This window comes from Panicum virgatum, chromosome 4K (genome assembly GCF_016808335.1).
Source record: "Panicum virgatum strain AP13 chromosome 4K, P.virgatum_v5, whole genome shotgun sequence".
In the NCBI taxonomy this organism is placed as follows: Eukaryota; Viridiplantae; Streptophyta; class Magnoliopsida; order Poales; family Poaceae; genus Panicum; species Panicum virgatum.
The window spans coordinates 21,538,369-21,548,480 of NC_053139.1; the positions used below are offsets into that span (position 1 = coordinate 21,538,369).

At 45.3% G+C, this 10,112-nt stretch overlaps 1 long non-coding RNA gene across 1 annotated transcript; it reads right to left on the minus strand.

Moving 5' to 3' along the window:
- Window positions 1–7,240: 7,240 nt before the first annotated feature.
- On the minus strand, window positions 7,241–9,492 carry LOC120703476. The gene is made up of 5 exons (XR_005686989.1): window positions 9,191–9,492; window positions 8,935–9,105; window positions 8,774–8,862; window positions 8,136–8,191; window positions 7,241–7,428 (listed from the first exon to the last, which is right to left on the minus strand). It is a non-coding gene; the product is annotated as an uncharacterized LOC120703476 (long non-coding RNA).
- Window positions 9,493–10,112: the final 620 nt, after the last annotated feature.

Here is a 10,112-nt window from a genome sequence, read left to right on the forward strand (position 1 = left end):
ATATATTTGAGACTCTTATGGTCGGTATAGATATTGCAATGAGTGCCCATAAGATAATGTCTCCAAATCTTGAGAGCATGAATAACTGCGGCTAGCTCAAGATCATGAGTGGGATAATTTAACTCGTGTGGCCGAAGAGCTCGGGAAGCATATGCTATAACCCGATTATCTTGCATTAAAACACAACCAAGACCAGTACCTGAAGCATCACAATAAACATCGTAGGGTTTATTGTTGTCAGGTTGAGCCAAGACTGGTGCTGTGGTAAGATGTGCTCTCAATGTATGGAATGCTTCATCACACTTCACATCCCATTTAAACTTGACATCCTTCCTTAGTAGTTCTGTCATGGGTTTAGCAATTCTGGAGAAGTCCGGAATAAATCTACGGTAATATCCCGCCAAGCCAAGAAAACTGCGAATCTGATGAATGGAAGTAGGAGGTTTCCAGTCCATCACTTCTTGTACTTTGCTGGGATCAACTGAGATGCCTTCACTGGATATAGTGTGACCCAGAAACTTGACTGTGTCCAGCCAGAATTCACACTTGGAGAATTTTGCATACAGCTTATGATCTCTGAGACGTTGAAGAACAATACGCAGGTGTTGTTCATGTTCCGCCTCGTTCTTGGAATAGATCAGAATGTCATCAATAAACACCACGACAAACTTGTCAAGTTCCGGCATGAATACCGAGTTCATGAGGTACATGTAATAAGCTGGAGCATTGGTGAGACCAAAAGATATAACCAAATATTCATAGAGGCCATATCTGGTTGAGAAAGCGGTCTTGGGAATATCACAAGGCCGGATTTTAATTTGATGATACCCCGAACGAAGATCAATCTTGGAGAAGATCTTTGCTCCAGCCAACTGATCAAACAGTACATCAATGTGGGGAAGTGGATATTTATTTTTGATGGTCACCGCATTGAGAGGCCGGTAGTCAACACACAACCTCAGACTGTCATCCTTCTTCTTTACGAACAATGTTGGACAGCCCCAAGGTGAAGCACTTTGGTGAATAAAACCCTTGTCCAGAAGTTCTTGCAGCTGGATTTTTAGTTCAGCTAATTCTTTAGGCGGCATTCGGTACGGCCTTTTTGAAATAGGTGCTATACCAGGCTGAAGTTCAATGACAAATTCGATATCCCGGTCTGGCGGCATACCAGGTAAATCGTCCAGAAATATATATGCATATTCACGGACTACCGGAATATCTTCGAGACGAATATCTTTCATGGCATAGGCACAAGAGTTGTTGCACTGGTGGTGAGGTAAATATAGAACCGAATGACCATGAGTTGGAGAATTTATTTCAACAGCTCGGGAAGATATATCTAACAACACCCCGTGTCTTTTCATCCACTCCATTCCCAGAATAACATCCATACCTTCTAGTGGCAATATGATTAAATGGGTAGGAACGGTTTTACTACCCAAACTAAGTGGCGCATTATGAATGATTTGGTTTGATGCGACTTTACCACCCGGAGTAGATATCATGAATGACCCTTTTGTGTGACAAAAATCTAACCCAACCCTTGCTCCAAATTTAGAACTAATGAAGCTATGAGATGCACCAGAATCGAATAAGATAACTGCGGGGTGATGGTTTATGAAGAATGTACCCGACATAATTGGTGCTCCTTCGGGGAGTTTAGCAAGGTTGGTGAAGTTAAGTCGGCCCTGCCTGACTTGAATGGTTTGCTTATTGCCCTTGTTCTGATCATTTCTGCGAGAATCCTGCCTTTGAGATTGTCCCGCCTGGGGGCACATCTTGGCAAAATGATCCAGACTCCCGCATCTGAAACAGCGGTTATTGTTGTCAGGGCGAGCGGATGTCTGAGTATTCGGCCTAGGGCCATTCTGCTGCTGCTGAGGTGCAAATCGGGCTTGCTGAGGAAACCCGAATCGAGTCTGCTGCTGCTGTTGAGGAGGCCGAATAATCCAACGCCCTGGCTGAGGGGCCTTCTGAGAGGGTGCGGATGGGTTATTCTGCACAATGCGATACCTCGGTGCAGAGGAACTCGAGGGTCCAGCAGGTGCCTTGCGCTTCTTTTCAACGCGGTGTGCAGAAATAAGGTCCTCCTGAGAGATAGCCATATTCACCAATCCATTGAAAGAATCCGCACGGACAAGATTTAGCCTTTCTTGTAACTTGGTGCTAAGGCCTCGACGGAAGCGTTCACGCTTCTTAGCGTCGGTATCCGCGTGATGTCCAGCATATTGACACAATTGATTGAATACTTGGGCATACTGCACCACAGTACGAGTGCCCTGAGTTAATGCCAAGAACTCGTTGAGCTTGCGGTCAAGAAGTCCAGCGGGAATATGATGATCCCGAAATGCCAATTTGAACTCATTCCAGTTCACCACATGATCAGCCGGTAGCATCCCGTGGTAATGATCCCACCACATACGAGCTGATCCGCGAAGTTGCAGCGCGGCGTAGCGAGTCTTGTTTGCTTCGGAACAAGGGGTAGTCAATAGAGAAAACTTGGACTCGATTGTGCGAATCCAAGCGTCCGCGTCCAGAGGCTCATCCGCTTTATTGAACAGCGGATGCTGAGTACTGAGGAAATCTTGGTAGCTCGCTTCTTGTGCTTGATGAGCATGATGCCCACCCCGCGGTTGTTGCTGAGCTTGAACCAACTGCCGCAAAATTTCCGTCTGGGCGGCAAGAACCTCAGCGATACCCACTGGTGGAGGAGGTGAAGGTGGATCGCCATTCCCCCGGCTCCAAAACCACTAGGGGTGCCTCGAGTTGATCCAACCATCTGAAATGTGAGTACTTTTGCATTAGGCTCAACATTATCATCATTTCAAATGGAACATACAACTCAAAATGACATGGAAGTAACAGGAATCGCTTAAATCATGTTGTGCAGAAAAACCAGTGATACGAAAGTGCTCATAAATGGAGTTTTGTACATGATATAAACTTGAAACTTTTACAGGAGATAGGTAATTTCATGAGCTACAACTTTGGTAGTCATCACAAAGTCAGATTCCAAGAGTAGGTTAGTCAAAAAATTCATTTACTCCTCCTCTGGGTTTTTTCTGCTTTACAGAAAACAGAGCTTCTGTAATTTATGATTATCTAATGCCATACTAATCCGTTTGAGCTGAAATTTTGTGAGCATTTCCATGATGAAATTGGGAACAACTTTGGTATTCAACTCAGGAGCTAATTCAGAAAGGAAAAGAGGATAAAAATTCTAACTAGCTGCTGCATTCAGCTTTTCACAGATCACTGCTATTTCACATTAATCGCATTAGAGGTTCATTACATTCATCATCCTCTCATTTCTACTTGGTTACTCCTAACATCAGTACTAAGGGGGTTACTCAACTCTAAGTTAGCCTAGTAGCCATGATCCAAAAGTAGGCTACACTAAGAGGAGTCTACAAAAGCTAAGAAAACAGCGCCTCGGTCTACATGTTGACCGATGCCTCACTCGCCGCGGGAGTGTGAACCTCAACCGGTGCGGGCTGTGGCGCCTGGTCCTCGGAGTCCATCTCTGAAATGCCCTCGATCTCCTGGGGCTCGTCCTCACCGTCCACCTGCATCTCGTCGGGTGGTGCGTGAAGGGCATCCTGCGCGTGCTGTATCGCGTGGAGCTGCCCCTGGGCCTCGTCCAACTCAAGCTGCAAGTCGTGAAACTGATCCTCCAGGAAGTTGATCGTAGCATCACGATCCATCACCGTGTCCTGAAGCTCGTGAACCTGGCCGTGGAGTTGGGCGATAAGAGTAGCCCTGCTCTCGAGCTCGGCACTAGCCTCCTGAAGCTGCTCATCTCTCAGCTGGACCGCCAGGTGCAAGGCCTGAGCATAGTCCACCAACTGAGCGACAGCGTGACTCTGGTAAGTGTGAAGTCTGTAGAGACCGTCCAACCACATCGCTGTCGTCCAAAGTGCCCCGACCGGGTCGAGAGTAGCAACCACATCCACATGTGCTATCCGGTCGAGCCAAAGCGGGTCTGTCGGGTCAGGTGCAGGGAACAACCCGAACGTGGTCAGAACCACCTCCAGAGGGTGCAAAGAGCAAAAAGTGGTCATTGCCCTCATGGCGGTATGCTCCCAAGTGTCCAGCAGGTAGTGACCGACCATCTGAGTCACGATAGGTTCCCACCCGTTGAGCGGGTGCTGCGGGATCACCATCGTCACACTGCAGCGACGAACTCCGTCCTCCACAAACTCGTGGCCATTGTAAATCGGTGGCTGGAGGTAACCGGCTGCACTCAAAAGCTCCCAAAGACGGTGAGGAAATCCGTCGCAGTGCAAGCAAGCGGAGTGCACATGCCCCTGTGCGTCAACAACCAGCAGCTCCTCCATCTGTCCCAACAAAAGACCGATGGATCAGCCGATGGTAACAAGGAATAGCTGACTCTGGACAGTGAAAGAAATTGCCAAAATGATAGATACTATACTCCGAAAATTCTAAAAAATTTACACAAGGAACGATTCATCTAGTCAACACTAAGATCAACTCGGACTCCAATGGGGTGATATGCTCAGGTTTTCAGAAGGACGTCAACCAAGAAAACTGGGTGCCCAGAGAGGGTGTATTTTGACCATAACTCCCAAACCAGTTGTCAAACATTATTCAAATTTTTATGGTAAGATAATCACTTAGTTGTCTACAACTTTCATGTTGAACGATTGTTTTTTTGAACAACTTATGGAGGTCGAAAAATTTCAGTTGTACAAACTGTGCAGAGTTAACAGTTTTACACAGGGTTAATCTAAAATCACAAATACCAAGCTAGAAGGCTTCAAAAATTCTCAAAATTTTACAAAAGTTTGATAACTTAGAGAACATCATTTCGTGTTACTACCCCAAGTCGATTTGAATCATTTAACAGAGGGTTAAAATTCGCGGAAACCAGTTTCCTGAATTTTGCAGACTATCTAGATACTCCTTAAGATAGGGTTTTAGCCGATTTGATTGCGATTTCTTCCAAGGATTTCTTTGCTAAAAATTTTGAGGATGAATGCAGAACCTATCCGTCCTCACCAAGGAAAAGAATTTCCAAGTAACCTTGGTCTTACGCAAATGACTTTGGTGGCATACATATTACGTCTCTCACTATGTAGCTACTCGATCTAGCTAGATAGCCTAGAATTCGATTTCGAGTTAGCGTACCTGCAGAAAATTGACAATATATATATTGAACCTTCCGTGCCAGCACTCATGAAAGTGTTCCCATCCATTACCGATCACTATAGAACCGGTATCCATACAATTACCACCGTATGGACAACGTTAAGCATACGTCATTCAAACAACGTATTAACTGAGTACCGTCGTTGACAGGGAATTTGAATTCCAATTTCGAACCATTACTCCCCATATAATCAACCGAAGTTGGTATATGGGCAGCAGCTCAAGTAGGCCACTGCTTGAGCTACAGCGTTCGGCTCGCATCACCGATGGGAAGGTCAGACTCCCTCAGCTGACTGAGTAAGCATACCTCCGTGTCGACGATGTAGTTGCAGAATTTAATTTACAGAATTTAAATACGGAAAAGTAATGTGTTGGAAGTTAGCCATACAATATAAGCCACCTGATTATACCCATAAGATCCCCTAGGGCTTTACGTTCTAGACTTGTCCTTGGAGATCCTAAACTCTTTCCAAAAACTTTAGTAGTTTTGAAGTCAAGTTTTAATTTGTTGTTTTCAAAACAGAGGCTGCCATCTCTGGTAGGCTGTCTGCGAGCTCTGATGCCAGCTATGGCAGAACCACCCAAAACTACTGGGCCCGGGTGCACTGATCTTTGTTGCTAAGCAACTCTGACCCAAATTGGCACTCACCGATAGTTCCTCGAGTGAAGCCTCAATAAAAGCCATGCTATTCCAGGATCAGCAGACAACACTCACAAGAAGGTGAGCCCAGAGATTACAACACAGGATATTTCATACATCTCAGAGTGATTGCAGCGGAAAGGAAAATTTATTACAAACCATATTCAGAATAGTAAAGTACTACAGAGTTCCATCTACTCAATTTATTCAAGTCTCATTATTCAGCGGAAGCATTAAAAGATAACTAGCGAAATAACGTGACACATCGGTAAAGCCCGCACGAATGCGTCACTCAGCGGGAGGGTGGTCAGCACCAGCTGAAGGGCCATCCCACTCAACAGACCAACCCGGAGGAAAGGTACACGGCCAAGTAAGACTTGCAAACAGATCCTCGAAGTTAGTACCTGAAAAATAGTGCCACAAGAAAGGCTGAGTATACTAATACTCAGCAAGACTGACCCGTCTCTGGATCTTTCATGTGCTAGGTCTTTCGGTCCATTTGATCAAACCAACTTGCAATTCATAGTTTAGAGGCAATGTGAGGATGTCACTTCACTCCTAAATCAAAGACATAGCACAGTGTGTAGAGGTGCCAGGCCGGCCGGCCTAGGGGAGGCCGGCCGGCCTGGGTTTTTCCCAGTTTCGGCTCATTTTTTGTATATTGTCTCCTAAAAGCACAACTCATCCAAAACTTGTGGAACTTGTTAGAAATAAGTAAACTATGTATGGAACATGGTGTAAAGCTCATTTTATTCCCGAGAAGTTGACGGTCAAAATGAAAAATAATGGCCGTCAACAGTAACGCATCCTGGAGGCCAGAGGGGAAACTGAAGACGACTCAGCCCCCCAAGTCGGCAGTGGAGAAACCCTCGAGTACTCCGGAGATGAGTGCTCGCGAGGTGGAGGAGATGGCAGATGCCATGCTTCGAAATTCTCCACTCCCAGAAGCTGGGAAGAGCGATGGAAGGCTCCCGCACTACAAAAAAATCAGGTTTCCATGACAAAATGATATGGTCATGTAAAGTACAGAAACTGTCATAGAAAGTATGGTATGACGAAAATCCACCGTCATAAAGGTCGTCACATATCGACCGTCGCTAAATGTACCTTATGACGATAAAATGGTGAACCGTCACATAATGTGAGGACCTTATGTGACGGTACACTATAGGGTCATATATTGTTGACATTATATGATGCCTATACCTGTCACATAATGTTGGTCAAATCAACACAAAGTGTGTGGTGGGACCCTTATTTAGTATAGTTGTTGTGACGAGCTGACATCGTCATATATTGCTATGTGACGAGCCACATATTAGCATTCCTGGCCTATTTGTTTAATGGGCCATTTTTAAACAACAACCATTTTCCGACCCACTCTACTGAACCCATCAAATTTTCAGTAAATAAACATTTCAGCCCATCACATTTCAACCCACTTAAACAGTTAGCACATTTACCATAACAGCCTTTTCTGTAGCCATTTTAGCACAAAAGACAATGTTTGCAACCCATTTATCAGAATTACAGCATATTAGATACAAAATCTCAGGTTACAATCTTAGCACATGAAAATAGCTAGTTACATTCTTTTTCAGCTTGCATCCAATAATAACCTGCAATCAAAATAAAATTATGCATCAGCACATATAGCACTCTGCCAAAGGATGCTAGCCCAGTTGGTTAGTCACTCCAGCGGCACCCCTCAGGTCCTGAGTTCGACTCCCCGTGGGAGCGAATTTCAGACTGAGGGTAAAAAAAATCCCCTCGCTGGCCCCGTGTGCCAAAGCACTGGTTGTGAGATGACCCAGGTCGGCCTGAGGACCCTTACATGGCCCAGGCAGGTAGTTCCCAGGGGTTACGTCTCCCAGTGTCAGGGCGGGGCCCGGGTTCGGGGATTTTCTCGGTCGGGGAAGCCGAGGCTTCTTCTTAAGCTAATACCGGTGGGGCGGTCTTTCCCCACCCGGCCGAGTTTTTTCATATAGCACTCTGGCTGCTATGAAATTTAATTCCATTCAAGTCATGCATGCATCCCATTGGACAGAAGAGTATACAGCACATACAGTAGTCATTGAAAACATGAAATGCTATCTCGAACCTTTGTATATGATGCTTCAATTAAGTAGAGGTGCAAAGCACAAACAGCATATGGATCAAATCAAACCATAAATTGTTTTTCATCATAGATACTTGCAGAGTTGCAGGAACATGGAGTTCACACATGCATTCACTATACACAGGTCCCTTAAATGTATCACAAAGATATGGCATTCACTATGAGATTATTTCACCATAGATCTCACAGATGGCACATTCACTATACTTGTGCAAGCTGCTGTTACCTAGGCACCTAGCTGCTGCTAGACCAACGATTCTGAACTGCACAGAAGAATAAAACAGGCAAGCAGAGTTAGCTAGTTAGAGATAAGTAGACTAGCACATATCAGATGCTTTAGTGAAAATATCATAAGTTCAGAGCTAACTCAAATTACATAGCAGACTAGCACATATCAGAACAAACATGGACTGCAGTTCACTCTAGAAGGGAACTAGTGAATATTTAAATGCATGACACAAATGGCAGGTAAAATATTCTAAGCAGCACTAGAAACGGAGACAATTTATGTAGGCACATGTAAATAGTTGTTGAGCATTGAGGGATTTAATCAAACAGGTTATGTACATGCATGTCCTACTGAGCTTATGGGCATAGCAGATTTCAACTGAATACTTGCTTGCAAGAAAAACTAACCAGCAAGAAAAACTAACTTATGTATCAGGGAATACATAATTTGGGCGACAATAGTCAATGCAAGAATTCCACCGAGAAGCTAAGACAGCACACGCCAATGATTGCTTAATGTAGAGTGAAAGGGACACTTCTCATAACTGAAGTCCTGGTGCTAACATGCAAGAACTGAAGAAACAAGAAATAGAGCAATCTGCAGCTGGAGAAGGAACCTAAAATATTCCCCGAGGAAGTTGCCTCAAATCGTGCCACTGCAGTAATAGGCAAGTCACAGGAACGTGATGGCCTGCCACTCGTGGACCTGCAACAGCGGCTTCTTCTTAGTGGTAATAACAAACTGAGAGGAAGGAGAGGGAAAGGGGAGCTTCTGGACCTGCAACAGCGCATCTCGCCTCTGGACCATCCGCATCTCGATCTGCCCCTCCGGTGCGAATGAGATCCTGCAGCGCCGCCCCGCGGCCCCGGCCGGTGCGGATGGGACCGGCGGCGCTCAGCCCGGCCGGCGCAAATGAAACGCAGAAAGAGCAGAAACTAGATTCAGTTTCTGTAAAGAAGTTGAAGAAAGAACTAACAGATCAGTAACGGCAATGGAAGTAGTGGTGGATTCGGACATAGAAGGTTAGACTTACTTCAGATCAGGCCGGATGTGTTGAACTTTGGAGAAGGCGCCTTGTGCGGAGCCGCGAAGGTCAACCAGCGGAGGGAGTCAAGGATGGGCAGCTCCGACCTCCGGCGTTGATGCGGTGGTGGGATGGGCGGATTCCGGCCACCGGTGGAGGTGTGGCAGTGTGATACGTGGCTCCGACCTCCGTCGTTGGTGTGGCGGCGGGATGAGTGGCGACGCTACGTTGAGGGGAGGGAGGAGGAGGCCCTGGTCTGCGGCCTGCGGGGATTTTTCCCCTTTGCCTGACTGACCAAGAGGATAAGGCAGGCAGCAGCCGCGCGCACGAGGGGAATTTCGCACCTGTTGAGCGGGAGGCGTGGTGGGTTCCATTTGTCGGTGAGAGAATCAGCGCGGGAGAGCGGGAGGTGTAGCTGCCAATTTTTGGTCTGGCGCGGTGGGTCCGCTATGTCGGTGGCAGAGCCTGCCATGGCCAATTTTTTGTCCTGGCGCGGTGGGTCCATCATGTTAGTGATAGTATTAGTAGTATTAGGAATTCAAATAGATTTTTTAGGGTAATAAATGATTTCAAATGAAAAAGTCATGAATACCAAAGTTGTAGAACTCATCAAGATCTATAAACTTTATTTAGGTCATTAATCCTTGTGACAAAGTTTGAATAATCCAAATTTTGAATTTCAAAAATGGATAGCTAAAAGTAAGATTTTGGATCACTAAATGATTTCAGCCGAAAAAGTCGTGAATACCAAATTTTCATAACCCATCAAGATCTACAATCTTTATTTAGATCATTTTTTCATTTGAGAAAGTGGTAGTATACATTGGTCATTAATCCTAGATTCACTCACATAGTTTAAGAAACTATGTTTGAGACTTGTCAAATTTGTAATACATGTTATTATCACTTTTGAAAATGACAAAATGACCTA